Raw genomic sequence first — 16,731 nt, forward strand, 5'->3', positions numbered from 1 at the left:
CAATTTCCAAATTAACCTTCAATAAAAAAAAGTCAAATAAACTATGATGTGACCTTTTCTTGTCAGTTTTTCTTATTCCCAAATCAAATGCAGCCTTAAATCTTAGAGACCTGGTGTTACAAAAAATCGGCACGAAGCAAGTATATTTGTAAATAGGCCAACATTGGATCAAGTTTGAGAAGGAGCCCGGTGCACAATGGTCTCAAAATGGCTTCACCGTCGATAACATAGATTGAGTTTCAAGCTCAAATCACATTCATTGCATGTAACATCGAGTAAGTTTTCAAAGCACTCTGAACCGTCTCAGGGACTAGGCTACTTTAACATTGCTTCACTATTTTGACCAAATGTTATCGACAGTTGGCTGAATATCGCCACCATCTTATGCTCATCGCCTTCATCATTAGCAGCCATATGAATAAAGTCTCCCCACCTTATTTTTAGCTTTGACAATTTAAGAAACAAAAAACCAGAGTTTCAGTTCTCCTTTGATTGACCAATGAATCGCCTAAATTTCCCTGATTATTCCTATCGAACTTGGATATCTAGCACCAAATAAACATCACATGCAATCATAAGTTACCTAAAACTATGAACGAAGAAAATAGAAGTAACTTTATTGATACCCTAGAAAATATACCTCATATCAAAACTATGATCTTAGGGCACCAATTCTAAATCTATTCATATCACCAACCTTATCATTAGCTTAACTGCAGTGGTGACAGAGTTACCACCTTATTTTAGAGGACAAGCTTCAAAAAAAACCTTGATAACAGTATCGTTAATGAGAAGTTTGACAAGATTTCTATATTGAATACGTCGAAAATTAAGGAGGGGGTCAGTCAAGGCGGCTAAGGCAGAAGAAACTTGATGGGACGTAATGATAGTGGACAGAGCAACGAGCAAAAGCTATTCCTGTGGAAGGCCAAGCAAGGAGGTGGACGGGGCGGAGGGTGTTATTGCAATGGCAGGATTTGGGTGCTTGCTCCGAAAGTTTAGGAGCCCTTAATCAATTGGTATGTAGTAATTGGTTCAAAAAGAAATCGACATGACCTCCTATGGAATTTAAATGGACAAGAAAATGATGTCCATGTTCTCCCTCAAACAGGGTATTTCTCATTTGATATTCTATTTGAGCTTATAATGTCTTCTTTAAAGGGCAAAGTAATCGCATAAAATACAACCATATGGAAAAAAATATTTATTAAAGAATATTTAAAACAATCTTTAGCAAAGAAATTCTGAACTTCAGGGATGAATTTTCCCCAACTAGTCATTTATAATCATTGTTGTTTGCAAGGAAGATAGCCTGGCAAAAGGTACTTCATTTGAGTTTTCCATTTAAATGGAAAACTAACATTGGTACTTGTTGGAAGCAACAACAATACTTATTGAAAGCAAAAAAAAGCACTGTTAGTTTTCATCTTAGAAACATATAAGATCCTCTCTTCGGTTCAAACATGGATCAAAGAGGTCCAATCTTTCGATCACAAATGTCCTTGCATGGTGCTATGTATGTTGCAAAAGTTTATTTATTTTCTATATGAATGAAAACTCAGAATTTTGAGATTATTTTTTCCAAAGGGGAAGCTAAAATAGATTTACTGGAAAGTAAAAAAAAGTAACTTTAGGTGTCTTCTTAGAAAGATTTTTGATCCTCCCCAATTCAAATGTGGAGAGATGTAGTATCCTAACTAAACTGCCCATATATTGCATGAAAGCTATAATTGGGTGGCTCATTCACCATCCTATGTGCCACATTGGGTCCGTCAATCATGCACTTGATGCAAGGGCAACTGTGATAGGGATATTGGTCTCGAGTTCAGCACCTCAACCATAGAGGATCTTGATTCTCTAGGCAAGGTGGATTCGGTCTTTCTTTTTTCTTTTTTTGGTATGAGATTAGGTCTTATTTTTTTTAAAAAAAATTGTCCTTTCCGATTTTTGGGATTTTGGTATTCTAATCATAGATTAGAAAAATAAAATGCATCTTCTGCTTTCGTGCAATCTGAGCCATCTTTATTTTGAGAAAGGAATTTTCTCAATTAAGTTTATATACGACGAATATGAAAGAGAGAGGATCCTTTTTTTTCTGCAACACAAAGTAAGTGTGAGACAACAATAAACAACCAGATACATGGTCCAGTAGCTAAAAGAAGCTAGGTAACACATTTTAGATCGAACAACAGCACTACGACTATAGTCCTAGAACCTAAAGTGCAGAATAATTGGAAAGCAGCCATGATATCCATATCTGAAAGACCTACGAACAGAAGCATGTCATTCCATATATGTCATTTATTAGTCTGACGACCAAGCAAGCCACAGAATCTACTGCTGGACAGTTATCGACTGAACGAGCAGCATTAGCATTCCAGCGATTTCGTAATAGATGGAAAAAAGAAAAGTTGATGGCCGAACTTTTGGCTATAGCGCAGGACCCATTTTTAAATTTTACATTTATTTTGTTGGATTGTTCTTAGCAAACACATTCAACTCAGCAATGCCCTGATTTGCCGTTTTACCTGAATAGAACAGGAGACTGCGTACAGAGCGATGGAGCTCTTTTGGTAGCTGCGAGATTAATTAGCAGCTAAAGGGAAGGGTTTACGTTGGCCCGGCTCAAAAATAAGCTCGTTCAAGTTCGGTTTTGTTAACAAAAGGATCGAGCTTGAACATCTGGAATATTTATCCCTTTCTTGCAGTAGTCTCATATAAAGAGTTGGAAACTCATTATTTGGTAGGTTCACTTGTTGGCACCACTATCCTTGAATCCGCCCCCCATGAAAAGCAAGTGTAATTGCAGTAGCAAACAGAGAATGGTGCCCCGTCTGTTGGAAGCCAAATAATTCTGTACTGTACTGCCAAAATGGTTCTACCTCCACTGAAATTGGTCAGATAAAATGCACCGTTGCAGGGGCCTCGGGCAGTCGGTATAATGCATGCTATCAGCGTACAACCATGACCATCCGGCACAATCGAACCTACCGTGACGCGTTGATAGTTAATTACAACCAGGAGCAGGCAAAAAATCTCTTATTCATGTATACGTCACCATGCTACCATACATATTATCATTCTTGTTGCGGCCAATTCCCTCATCGCCTGATCGCCGGAAACGAGCACCTGCAAAAGAAAGTCCACACTGACCGGAGGGAGCTCCGGCGGAGACCCTCCGACGGTCAAGTCAGAGAGGAGATTGAGCAACAGTGAAAGGAAAACAAGGAGCTCAGCAAGAGGGGGATCGAGAGAGAGAGGGAGCAAGCCTGTGAGTTTCGAAAGGACCTCTAGCACTGTTGCCTTCCCCGATATATATAGTAGAGCGTGGTATGCCGCCGTCATTAATGACACGGACAATTGAAGAATTGTCAACTCACTGTAGACTGTTAGAGTCACCGTAAAGGTGTCAAATCGCCGTGAGACCGTCAAATCACTAGGGTTGACAATGCCATAGGCGGAACAATGCCCCTAGGCGGCAGTGCCGCATGCTGTTGTCAGGACTGACAATCTCTGGCAGTAGTACGGTGATTGGAGGAGCCGACCGACCCTAGATCGGCGGCCAGCTGAGGGGCGTCGGGTGGAGATTCGGACCCCTCCGACAGTCAGTCGGGCACGTCGCGGGAGTCGGGCATCGGACCCCCTGGTGCAGTCGGTCGGGAGAGCAGAAAAGGTCTGTCCGACCGACATATCCTCGATCGGTAGAGAGCCGTCGATCGGTCAATAACGGCACCCGACGATCGGTCAGTCGGTCGGTCGATCGGTCGGTCGATCGGTCGTGTATGCCCGATTATAAGTCGGCACGAGCAGGGTCGGTCAGTATTCTCCAACAGTTGCCCCCCTCCACTCTTGAATCGGACGGCGCGCTGGCCGATGTCTTCATTTGGGCAGTAGCGTCGGGCGAAAAGGAGTGGATCCTCTGTGTATCAAGTTCCGACCGTACCGTGGGTTGATATGATGTCAGGCGTCTCATGAACGCCGGGCGATTCGCTGGCGTCAGATGTCCAGTCGGTGTGAGACGTCATGTCGGTGTCGGACGTCCTGTCCCGTCAGCGTCAGACGTCCTGTCGGTGCCAGGTGTCCTGTCGGTGTCGGACGTCCTGTCCCGTCGGCGTCAGACATCCTGTCGGTGCCAGGTGTCATGTCGGTGTCGGACGTCCTGTAGGTGTCAGACGTCTCGTCCCATCGGGAAGAAAAACTGCCGTTCTCGCGCCCCTTCGAGGATACGAAACGTCACGGCCTCTGTGCCACGTGGCACGTGGCCATTGGGATGGATTTGTTGGAGCGGATAGAGGTGACGTGGCTCGATCTGAGATGGGTGCGTCGAACCGTCGGGCCGACGGACGGACCGGATGATGCCACGTGGCGAGATCTGGGGACTTCTCATTGGTCGTGCCTTCATCTCGACCGTCGGGGGGTACTATATATACAGGTTCGCCATATTCAGTTTTTACCCCCCCGTTACTTTGCTGTCGAGACTCTGTCCGCGTAATCCCTCATTCCAGGTACTCTTCTCCGCTTCTTTCTTCTTGGGAGCTCCCTCTTCCTCTTCTGGGGGCCATCATCATCTTCACCGTCTCCTCCTCCCTGCCTTCTTCTTCATTTTCTTGTCTTTTGTTCCAGTCCATGGCTAGAACATCTCCACGAGGCAGTCGGTCGGGAGAGCCGACGACGACCCTCGGTCGACCCCGGAGGTGGAGGTTTCTTCACTTTTGGGGCCGAACGTCGATCGGCTCCGGGAGCAATATTGCATCCCGGAGCAGTTTCGGCTGTTCACCCCTGGTGCCAACGGTCGGGTTAACAGTCCGTCTGAGGGCCAGGTGGCCTTCTACGTGGAGGACCTCCGGGCCGGCCTTCGTTTTTCGATCCCGGAGTTTGTCCGAAACATTCTCGACTATTGCGGGTTGTGCCCGGCACAACTCGCGCCGAACTCAGTTCGGCTAATAGTCAGTTTTGCTCTTCTGTGTCGGCTTTTGCCGACTGATCCTCGGATCTCCCTCTTCCGAGCTTTCTTCGTCCTCCGACCCCACCCTAAAGCCCGAGGGTGGTGGTACTTCAATCCTCGGAAGGGGCTTTCTTTCATCACTGGTCTTCCGTCGTCCATTCATGGATGGAAGAACCAGTTCTTCTTCACATCCTCTTCCGCTTCCTGGGGGTTCCCTGCCCGTTGGGAGAATTCCGAACCGAACCGAACGAGAATAGTCAGGTGGAAGCCGAGGATCGGAAAGACTTCCATCAGCTAAAGGACATCTCGGTGCTGAAGCAGAGGGAGCTCGTCACCGAGCAGGCCCTGTACGACGCCGGCCTCAGCCCAGTCCCTCGCTTAGGTCGGTTTTTCATTTTTCTTACCCTTTTTCTTCTTTTTGTTTTTTCTTTATGGTGCTGACCGTCTGTCGTTGCTTGCAGATATGCCGTCGAGATCAAGACTGACGGCAGTCGACGTACGTCAGTACGCCGTTCGAAAGAGGCCGACGCAAGGGGCCGGGCCGTCGCGGCCTCCCAAGAGGCCCCACGTAGCTCCACCGAGCGAACCGACTGGGTCGGGGGGGAGCCCGTCATCGCACTGTCAGCACCGACAGTGCTCGTCGAAGTCCCATCCGAGGGACCGTCGGGCGAGGGCGCCGCCTCGCCCGAAAGAAGGGCGACCGATGAGTCGGTCGATGGCGCACCGGCTGCACAGCCGGCGGAGGAGGATCGGGAGGGAGCGCACGAACCCGAGCGACCCGCGCCCGCTGCTGCCGCGCCGTCGGTCGAGACTCGGTCGGGCTCAAGCCTGCCGTCCATTTCCGACGTCAGGGCCTGGGCGTCCGGCCGAGGGAAAGCCCCTATGGCGTCGGGCGATGAAGGACGGTCGGCCGACGGTGGAGGATCGACCGACTTCCCACTCCCCAAAGGTGCATCGGGCCTGGCCAACCACGACTTGGCCAGGAGGCTGTGCCAGACGCTCCTCCTTCCCGCCGACATCGAGGTGATGAAGAACCAGCGTGTCTCCGACATGCTGTCTTCGTTCTACCCGATGATGATCCGGGTAAGTTCCTCTCTCCTTCGTTTTCAACGTAGTTTCCGTAAGCTTGGTCTCCTGACGGTCGGTTTTGTTTTGTGCAGCTGGTCTACAACATATCTGAGCTAGAGGCCGGATACCGAAAGTTCGACGACATGCGCGTGGCTTGGAGAGACAAGGTCGCGGTCGTTGAAGCCGACAAGGTCGTCCTGGTCGACCAGCTGCAACAGTCGGTCGAACGGGAGGGCCGACTTGAGGGGGAGGTCTCCCGACTTACGGAGGAGGTCTCCTGACTCAAGGGAGCCTTGGCGATGTCGGAGTCGGAGCTGCAGTCGACCCGGGACGACGTGAAGAAGAAGTCCCGGACCGTCCGTCGGCTTCGGCACGAGCGGGACAGCTTCGCCAAGGAGCTGGAGGCCGACCGCGAGCAGCTCCGAGTAAGTCTCAAAATCTTGCTAAGGCCGAGGAAGGCTGTCCGTCCCCAGGCTGACGCAGACATCGTGAAGGCCGAAGCAGAGTCGGCGAAGGAGGCCATGGGTCGGGCCGTCGAAGACTTCCGTGACTCGGAAGAGTACCGAGAAGAGCTTCTGGAGAGTGGCTTCCTTTCGTACCGGGTCGGGTATGAGGACGCTCGGGAAGCCGTTCGAAGCTTGTACCCAGAGCTTGATCTCAGCAGCATCGTTCTGCCAGAGTCGGAGGCCCCAGCTGCGGAGGAGACGGCCGACCCAGCATCGGGAGGCCTCACCACCAGGGCAGAAGCCGAAGAAGACGCAGAGCGAGCTACCGAAGATCAGGCGGCCCCGACTGCTGAAGCCAGAGTGAGTTCGCCGACCGTCCCCCGTCGTTATCTAGTGGAGGAGGCCGACTCTGAGGATAGTCGGTTTTCTGTTTTTATTTTTCCTTTTGCTCCGGCTTGTATTCGAGCTTTGGCCCAACTTTGTAAGCTTATTTTGATTTTCAATGAAATCAAAGTCATAGTTTTTTGGACTTGAACTTTTTCCTTCTGCATGTCTTTCTTTTGTCCATGTGTTGTGGGATGCATTTGAACACGTGAGTCGTAACCCATATAGATCAGTTAGGACGTTCGGTAATTCATACCGCCACGAAGGTAGAACAAGTCCCGACTTTGGATCGATCTTTTGATGATCGAGGGCTTAAGTCGGGCGTCCTTCGCCCGCTGTTAGTCGGTCGTCCTTCGCCCGGCTGTGAGTCGGTCGTCCTTCGCCCGACTGTGAGTCGGGCGTCCTCATCGAGCCGAAAGCCGATCGACCGCCGGATAAGACTTGGCGGTCGGATCTCTTTCGACACATTTAGTCGGATGTTGTTCGGCCGTTTAGTTGGGGGAGCGATGGTAAGTTGGATCCCGATACCCTAATGCCGGGTACTTACACTGTGCCGCGTGATATACGGTGGTAAGCCGAATATCTTTCGGCTGACCGTAGCTCGGTCGGTGAGTCATGAATGCGACAGTAGTCGCTTCGTGTGATAGACGGTGGTAAGCCGAATATCCTTCGACCGACCGTAGCTCGGTCGGTAAGTCGCGACGGCGGTCGCGCAGGCGTTAAGCCTTTCTCTGGTCGTGGCTCAGTCGGCAAGTTAGCCGATCATTCGGCCTGAAAGTTCGACCGTAGAAGGAGTGTTGACTCCCGTTGCCGGGGGGTTCGGCCCTTGTGAGCGTCCGATACACCATCGGTGGCCGAGCCGTCGGTTCCACGCGGACACTAAGTCCGAGTTGGGACGTCGGGACTCGACCTTCTTGGTGAGCGCCGATCATCAGTCGAAGAGTTAAGACTCCGAAATTTGAAACTGGATTTGTATTCCAAATGAACAAGTACAAAGTTCATTGGTGATACAACTTCAGGTTGTCGGCGTTCCAGGTCCGGGAATGGGTTTCCTTCCAGAGTCTCCAGTCGGTAAGCCCTCGGCCCATAAGTATCTGCTACCATGTAGGGCCCTTCCCAGTTTGGAGCTAGCTTTCTTGGTCCAGAGGCTTCGAGACCTCTGCCTTTCTCAGGACTAGATCCCCCGGCCTGAAAAGCTTTGGCTTGACTTTGGCATTGTAGTATCGGATACTTTCTGTCGGTATGAAGCCATGCGAAGTTGAGCCTCGTTCCGTAGTTCAGGGAGGAGGTCTAGGTCGGCTCTCCGGCAATCAGAGTTGTTCGCTCTTGATACTGCTCAACCCTGGTAGATGACAGCCCAATCTCGAGCGGTATCATTGCCTCGTCCCATAGGCCAAACTGAAAGGCGACTCTCCGTCGGAACACGGGAGGTCGTTCGGTAAGCCCATAGAACGGAGCTCAGCTCGTCGACCCAGAGGCCTTTGGCTTCATTCAGTCGGATTTTAAGCCCGTGTAATATGGTCTGGTTGGTCACCTCGACCTCGCCATTGGACTGTGGGTGCCCGATCGAGGTCAGTCGGTGCGTGATGCAAAACCTCGCACAGAAATCTCTGAAGTCTTGGTTGTCGAATTGTCGCCCATTGTCAGTGATAGTGGTATGCGGCAATCCGAACCTGAAGATGATGGACTTCTGAACGAAGTCCTCCATCTTGCACTCGGTGATCTGCGCCAGGGGCTCGGCCTCTACCCACTTGGTGAAGTAGTCGATAGCAACGACTATGAACTTCTTTGGCCCGACGCCGGAGGGAAAGGGCCGAGAATGTCGACTCCCCACTGAGCGAAGGGCCATGGGGCGACGATAGGAGTGATTTGGCTGGCTGGTCGGTGTTGTACGTTGGCGTACTTCTAGCACGGTTCGTACTTTCAACCAACTCAGCCGCATCCTTCCTCATGGTGGGCCAGTAGTAACCCTGCCGCAGGACCTTGTAGGCTAAGGATTTGCCCCCCAAATGACTCCCGCAGATTCCTTCGTGCACTTCTCTGAGTGCATAATCTACGTCGGTCGGTCCCAAGCACCTGAGCAAGGGAAGGAGAACGACCTTTTGTAGAGTCGGCCATCCATGATCACATATTGAGAGGCCGACCATCGAGCCATCTGGCCTCCGTGGGATCTTCAGGGCTGGTCCCGTCGGTCAGGTACCGAACAATCGGATCCATCCAGCTTGGGTCAGCTGTCAGTTGTAGCCCTTTCGATCTTGTCGATGCTCGGCTGCTCGAGATTCTCCACGAACGTCTGGCCCAAAGAATCGAAAGCCGAGGTTGCCAGTCTGGAGAGTGCGTCGGCCCGGGGTTCTCCGACCTAGGGATGTGAGAAATTTCAAAATACCCGAGGCGCGTCACGAGATCTTTCATTTTCTGGAGATATTTTGCCATGGCTGGATCTCGCACCTCAAATTCGCCTTTGACCTGCCCCACGATCAGCTGAGAATCAGAGAATGTCCTAAGGCTGTCGATCCCAAGTTCCCTTGCCATCCTCAAGCCGCGAGGAGCGCTTCATACTCGGCTTGGTTATTGGAGGCTTTGAAGTCGAATCGAAGGGCGTACTCGGTGACTATCCCATCCGAGTTGGTGAGCAGGAACCCAGCCCCGCTCCCTTGAGCGTTTGAAGCTCCGTCGATGTGCAGTACCCAGGTGGAGATCGGGTCAGGCTCAAAGACCGCGTCTCGTCCGGGGTCCCCGTCTTCCGACCTTGGTCGGTCGTCGGGCATTCTGCGATGAAGTCAGCCAGGACCTGGGCCTTTAAGGCAGATCGCGATCGGTACTGTATGTCGAACTCGCTGAGCTTCATCGCCCATTTTGCCAGTCGTCCCGATGTGTCAGGTCGGCACAGTATCACCCTCAGGGGCTGGTTGGTGAGAACCACAATGGCATGCGCCTAGAAGTATGGGCGGAGTCGCTGCGCGGAGACGGTCAGGGCGAAAATCATCTTTTCCGTCTCCGAATATCGAGCTTCAGCACCGCGGAGTACTTTGCTGGTATAGTAGATAGGTTGATGAGTTCGGCTCTCATTTTCTCTGACGAGCATCGAACTGACCGCCTCGGGGGAAGTGGCCAAATAGAGATACAATGTCTCCCCGACCCCCGGCTTCACAAGCAACGGTGGGGAAGTCAAATACCTCTTCAGATCCTTGAAGGCCCGTTGGCACTCATCCGACCAAGAGAAGCCCTTCGCCTGCCTCAGAGTTTTGAAGAACGGGAGGCACCTTTCAGCCGATCGAGAGATGAACCGGCTGAGAGCGACGATCTTTCGTTCAGCTGCTAGACCTCCTTCTTGGTGTTCGGATGGCGCATGTCGATGTTGCTTTTATTTTCTCAGGTTAGCCTCGATTCCTCATTGAGAAATGAGGAACCCGAGAAACTTCTCCGAGGTCACTCCAAAAGCGCACTTAGTCGGATTCAGCTTCATTCGATGTTGTCATAGAGTGTGAAAAGCCTCTTCGAGGTCTCGAACATGATCTGCAGTCTGCGCATTTTTTACCAGCATGTCGTCCACGTATACTTCCATATTGCGCCCGATCTGATCTTTGAAGACCTTATTGACAAGTCGTTGGTAGGTGGCACCGGCATTCTTCAGCTCGAAGGGCATTACTCGGTAGCAGTAGAGGCCCTTGGGGGTCACGAAGGCAGTGTGCTCCTCGTCTTCGGCGCCATCCAGATCTGATTGTACCTGACGAAGGCATCCATGAAGCTGAGCAGTCAAAATCCGGACGTCACATCCACCAGCTGGTCGATCTTTAGAAGTGGAAATCTGTCTTTCGGACAGGCCCGATTCAAGTCGGTGTAGTCGATACAAATCCTCCACTTTCGTTGGCTTTCTTGACCATGACAACATTGGCGAGCCAGTCGGGATATGTGGCTTCTCTGATGAAGCCCGCCTCGAGTAGCTTGTCCACTTCTTCGTCGATGGCCTTCTATCTTTCGGGGGCAAAAGACCTTTTCTTCTGCCTCACTGGCCTCATCGTCGGGTCGATGTTGAGCCGGTGCATTATTGTCTCGGAGGGATGCCCGACATATCTGCCACCGACCAAGCAAATATGTCGGCGTTGGCCTTCAGCAGCTCCACCAACTGTTGTCATTCTGGGTCGGGTAGTTGAGACCCGACCCATACCTTTCGGTCAGGGCTTTCCGCTATCGGGATTGACACGAGCTGTTCGGCCGGCGAGCCCCGTTCTTCCTCCTCCGTTGGTCTAGTTTGTCGATCGTCAGGGAGCCCCTCAACTCGTCACTTTGAGCGGAGATCTGAAAGCATCGGCGAGCGAGCTGTTGGTCTCCGGCATCTCCCCGACTCCATTTTTGGTCAGAAACTGAACCAAAAGATGGTACATCGAGACAATCGCCTTGAGGACGTTTGGTCCGGGTCTTCCAAGTATGGCGTTATAGGTCGAGGGTACTTGGATGACCGCAAAAGTCAAATGGACCGTGCTTTATCGCGATTCGGTGCCGACCGTCACGGCAGGGTAATTTCTCCTTCCGTCACGACGGCGTCCCTGGCGAAGCCTACCAAGGGTGTAGGGATCCTCTTGAGTCGGTCGGTTGATAGTCGCATCCGGGAGAAGGTCGAGTAAAACAAAATGTTCGTTGAACTTCATTATCTACAAAAATTTTTTACATCATAGTTTGCTATTGTTGCCGAGACAACAACAGCATCGTCGTGGGGAGTTTGGATGCCCCGAACGTCTTCCTCCGTAAAAGTAATCACGTCGTCCGGGCGCAGCTTTTTCATCGGCTCCCCTCCTGCAGACGTCCCCGGGCCAAGTAGTTTGGAAATTGTTGGTGCAAAAATTCGCTTGCACCGGAGAAGCTGGAGTCGAGGGAGTTGCGGTCGCCATCGGGACCTGCAAAAGAAGTCTAAACTGGAGGTGGAGTTGCTCCGGCAAGACCCTCCGACGCTCAAGTCAATTCTCTGCCTCAACAAGAATGGAGTGCTCGAATAGAAATTTTAGCAGAGTTTTTAGGTAAAAATGAGAGCTTATAGAATAACGTATCTGGGGTCCCCTTTTTATAGGCGGAGGGCTCAACAGACTGATAGCGACATTCATAACCGTCTGGTAGTGGGCCGCCCACAGTCAGGAGAATTTATTGCAAGGAGTAGTGGAGTGGACCCGTGGCCCTCATTGTAGCGCGCCACGTAGAGTCTGCCGCAGGGAGCGGAGTGGCGTCCGTTGTTGCGACTTACCAGAGGATGGAAGAATCGCGCAGTATCCGTTACAGAAGGTGGAGCAGGATCGTGGGCATCATAGCGGTCTGCCAGGGAATAGTGGGGCCGCGCGGGATCCGTCACAGGGGTGGAGCAGAGTCGTGGCTGTCATAGCGGTCTGTCAAGGAATGATGGAGCTGCGCGGAATCCGTCGCAGGAAGTGGAGCAGGATCGTGGTGGTTGCTGTGTCACGCCAGGGAGTGCAGCTCCGTCGGCAGAAGTTCGGCAGCGGTCGGAGTTGGTGACGGAGCCCGACTCCCATAGGAGTCCGGACGGAGTCCTCCTGCAGTTAAAGTCAGGTGCGAAGTCTGGCTCCCGTAGGAGTCCGGACGGAGCTTACCGGCAGTTGAAGTTGGCGATAGAGCCCGGCTCCCGTAGGAGTCCGGGGGAGTCCTCTTTGCGGTTGAAGTCATGGGTGGAGCCCGACTCCCGTAGGAGTCCGGCGAAGTCTTTCTTGGAGTTGTGGACGGAGCCCGGCTCCGTAGGAGTCCGGATGGGGTCCTCCTGCAATTAAAGTCAGGTGCGAAGTCCGGCTCCCGTAGGAGTCCGGACGGAGCTTACCGGCAGTTGCAGTTGGCGACGGAGCCCGGCTCCCATAGGAGTCCGGGCGGCGTCCTCCTTGCGGTTGAAGTCGTGGGCGGAGCCCGGCTCCCGTAGGAGTCCGGGCGAAGTCCCCCTTGGAGTTGTGGACGGAGCCCGACTCCCGTAGGAGTTCGGGCGGAGTCCTCCTGCAATTAAAGTCAGGTGCGAAGTCCGGCTCCCGTAGGAGTCCGGACGGAACTTACCGGCAGTTGAAGTTGGCGACGGAGCCCGGCTTCCGTAGGAGTTCGGGTGGAGTCCTCCTTGCGGTTGAAGTCGTGGGTGGAGCCCGGCTCCCGTAGGAGTCCGGGCGGAGTCCCCCTTAGAGTTGTGGAAGGAGCCCAGCTCCCGTAGGAGTCCGGGCGGAGTCCTCCTGCAATTAAAGTCAGGTACGAAGTTCGGCTCCCGTAGGAGTCCGGATGGAGCTTACCGGCAGCTGAAGTCGGCGACGGAGCCCGACTCCCGTAGGAGTCCGGGCGGAGTCCTCCTTGAAGTTGAAGTAATGGGCGGAGCCCGGCTCCCGTAGGAGTCCGGGCGAAGTCCCCCTTGGAGTTGTGGATGGAGTCCGGCTCCCGTAGGAGTCCGGGCGGAGCCCTCCTGCAATTAAAGTCAGGTGCGAAGTCTGGCTCCCGTAGGAGTCCGGACGAAGCTTACCGGCAGCTGAAGTTGGCGACGGAGCCTGGCTCCCGTAGGAGTCCGGGCGGAGTCCTCCTTGCGGTTGAAGTCGTGGGCGGAGCCTGGCTCCCGTAGGAGTCCGGGCGAAGTCTCCCTTGGAGTTGTGGACGGAGCCCGGCTCCCGTAGGAGTCTGGACGGAGTCCTCCTGCAATTAAAGTCAAGTGCGAAGTTCGGCTCCCGTAGGAGTCCGGACGGAGCTTACCGGCAGCGGAAGTTGGCGACGGAGCCCGGCTCCCGTAGGAGTCCGGGCGGAGTCCTCCTTGCGGTTGAAGTCGTGGGCGGAGCCCGGCTCCCATAGGAGTCCGGGCGAAGTCCCCCTTGGAGTTGTGGACGGAGCCCGGCTCCCGTAGGAGTCCGGACGGAATCCTCCTTCAATTAAAGTCAGGTGCGAAGTCCGGCTCCCGTAGGAGTCCGGACGGAGCTTACCGGTAGCTGAAGTTGGCGACGGAGCCCGGCTCCGTAGGAGTCCGGGCGGAGTCCTCCTGCAAGTAAAGTCAGGTGCGAAGTCCGGCTCCCGTAGGAGTCCGGACAGAGCTTACCGGCAGCTGAAGTTGGCGACGGAGCCCGGCTCTCGTAGGAGTCCGGGTGGAGTCTTCCTTGCGGTTGAAGTCGTGGGTGGAGCCCGGCTCCCGTAGGAGTCCGGGCGAAGTCCCCCTTGGAGTTGTGGACGGAGCCCGGCTCCCGTAGGAGTCCGGGCGGAGCCCTCCTGCAATTAAAGTCAGATGCGAAGTCCGGCTCCCGTAGGAGTCCGGACGGAGCTTACCGGCAGCTGAAGTTGGCGATGGAGCCCGGCTCCCGTAGGAGTCCGGGCGGAGTCCTCCTTGCGGTTGAAGTCGTGGGAGGAGCCCGGCTCCTGTAGGAGTCCGGGCGAAGTCCCCTTGGAGTTGTGGATGGAGCCCGGCTCCCGTAGGAGTCTGGACGGAGTCCTCCTGCAATTAAAATCAGGTGCGAAGTCCGGCTCCCGTAGGTGTCCGGACGGAGCTTACCGGCAGCGGAAGTTGGCGACGGAGCCCGGCTCCCGTAGGAGTCCAGGCAGAGTCCTCCTTGCGATTGAAGTCGTGGGCGGAGCCCGGCTCCCGTAGGAGTCCGGGCGAAGTCCCCCTTGGAGTTGTGGACGGAGTCGGCTCCCGTAGGAGTCCGGATGGAGTCCTTCTGCAATTAAAGTCAGGTGCGAAGTCCGGCTCCCGTAGGAGTCCGGACGGAGCTTACCGGCAGCTGAAGTTGGTGATGGAGCCCGGCTCCCGTAGGAGTCCGGGCGGAGTCTCCTGCAATTAAAGGCAGGTGCGAAGTCCGGCTCCCATAGGAGTCCAGACGGAGCTTACCGGCAGCTGAAGTTGGCGATGGAGTCCGGCTCCCGTATGAGTCCGGGCGGAGTCCTCCTTGCAGTTGAAGTCGTGGGCGGAGCCCGGCTCCCTTAGGAGTCCGGGCGAAGTCTCCCTTGGAGTTATAGACGGAGTCCGGCTCCCGTAGGAGTCCGGGCGGAGCCCTCCTGCAATTAAAGTCAGGTGCGAAGTCCGACTCCCGTAGGAGTCCGGATGGAGCTTACCGGCAGCTGAAGTTGGCGACAGAGTCCGGCTCCCGTAGGAGTCCGGGCGGAGTCCTCCTTGCGGTTGAAGTTGTGGGTGGAGCCCGACTCCCGTAAGAGTCCGGGCGAAGTCCCCCTTGGAGTTGTGGACGGAGCCCGGCTCCCGTAGGAGTCCGGGCGGAGTCCTCCTGCAATTAAAGTCAGGTGCGAAGTCCGGCTCCCGTAGGAGTCCGGACGGAGCTTACCGGCAGCGGAAGTTGGCGACGGAGCCCGGCTCCCGTAGGAGTCCGGGCGAAGTCCCCCTTGGAGTTGTGGACGGAGCCCGGCTCCCGTAGGAGTCCGGGCGGAGTCCTCCTGCAATTAAAGTCAGGTGCGAAGTCCGGCTCCCGTAGGAGTCCGGACAGAGCTTACCGGCAGCTGAAGTTGGCGACGGAGCCCGGCTCCCGTAGGAGTCCGGGCGGAGTCCTCCTGCAATTAAAGTCAGGTGCGAAGTTCGGCTCCCATAGGAGTCCGGACGGAGCTTACCGGCAGCTGAAGTTGGCGACGGAGCCCGGCTCCCGTAGGAGTCCGGGCGGAGTCCTCCTTGCCGTTGAAGTCATGGGCGGAGCCCGGCTCCCGTAGGAGTCCGGGCGAAGTCCCCCTTGGAGTTGTGGATGGAGCCCGGCTCCCGTAGGAGTCCGGGCGGAGCCCTCCTGCAATTAAAGTCAGGTGCGAAGTCCGGCTCCCGTAGGAGTCCGGACGGAGCTTACCGGCAGCTGAAGTTGGCGACGGAGCCCGGCTCCCGTAGGAGTCCGGGCGGAGTCCTCCTTGCGGTTGAAGTCGTGGGCGGAGCCCGGCTCCCGTAGGAGTCCGGGCGGATTCTCTCTTGGAGTTGTGGACGGGGCCCGGCTCCTGTAGGAGTCCGGGCGGAGTCCTCCTGCAATTAAAGTCAGGTTCGAAGTCCGGCTCCCGTAGGAGTCCGGACGGGGCTTACCGGCAGTTGAAGTTGGCGACGGAGCCCGGCTCCCGTAGGAGTCCGGGCGGAGTCCTCCTTGCGGTTGAAGTCGTGGGTGGAGCCCGGCTCCCGTAGGAGTCCGGGCGAAGTCCCCCTTGGAGTTATGGACGGAGCCCGGCTCTCGTAGGAGTCCGGGCGGAGTCCTCCTGCAATTAAAGTCAGGTGCGAAGTCCGGCTCCCGTAGGAGTCCGGACGGAGCTTACCGACAGCTGAAGTTGGCGACGGAGCCCGGCTCCCGTAGGAGTCCGGGCGGAGTCCTCCTTGCGGTTGAAGTCGTGGGCGGAGCCTAGCTCCCGTAGGAGTCCGAACGAAGTCCCCCTTGGAGTTGTGGACGGAGCCCGGCTCCCGTAGGAGTCTGGGCGGAGTCCTCCTGCAATTAAAGTCAGGGGCGAAGTCCGGCTCCCGTAGGAGTCCGGACGGAGCTTACCGACAGTTGAAGTTGGCGACGGAGCCCGGCTCCCGTAGGAGTCCGGGCGGAGTCCTCCTTGCGGTTGAAGTCGTGGTCGGAGCCCGGCTCTCGTAGGAGTCCGGGCGAAGTCCCCCTTGGAGTTGTGGACGGAGCCCGACTCCCGTAGGAGTCCGGGCGGAGCCCTCCTGCAATTAAAGTCAGGTGCGAAGTCTGGCTCCCGTAGGAGTCCGGACGGAGCTTACCGGCAGCTGAAGTTGGCGACGGAGCCCGGCTCCCGTAGGAGTCCGGGCGGAGTCCTCCTTGCAGTTGAAGTCGTGGGCGGAGCCCGACTCCCGTAGGAGTCCGGGCGAAGTCCCCCTTGGAGTTGTGGACGGAGCCCGCAAGGGTCAATCCCGCTGAGAACTTCGGTCGTGGGTATTTTATACCCAACAGAAATTATATTGATGAC

The sequence above is a fragment of the Elaeis guineensis genome, chromosome 15, assembly GCF_000442705.2.
Source record: "Elaeis guineensis isolate ETL-2024a chromosome 15, EG11, whole genome shotgun sequence".
Classification (NCBI taxonomy): Eukaryota; Viridiplantae; Streptophyta; class Magnoliopsida; order Arecales; family Arecaceae; genus Elaeis; species Elaeis guineensis.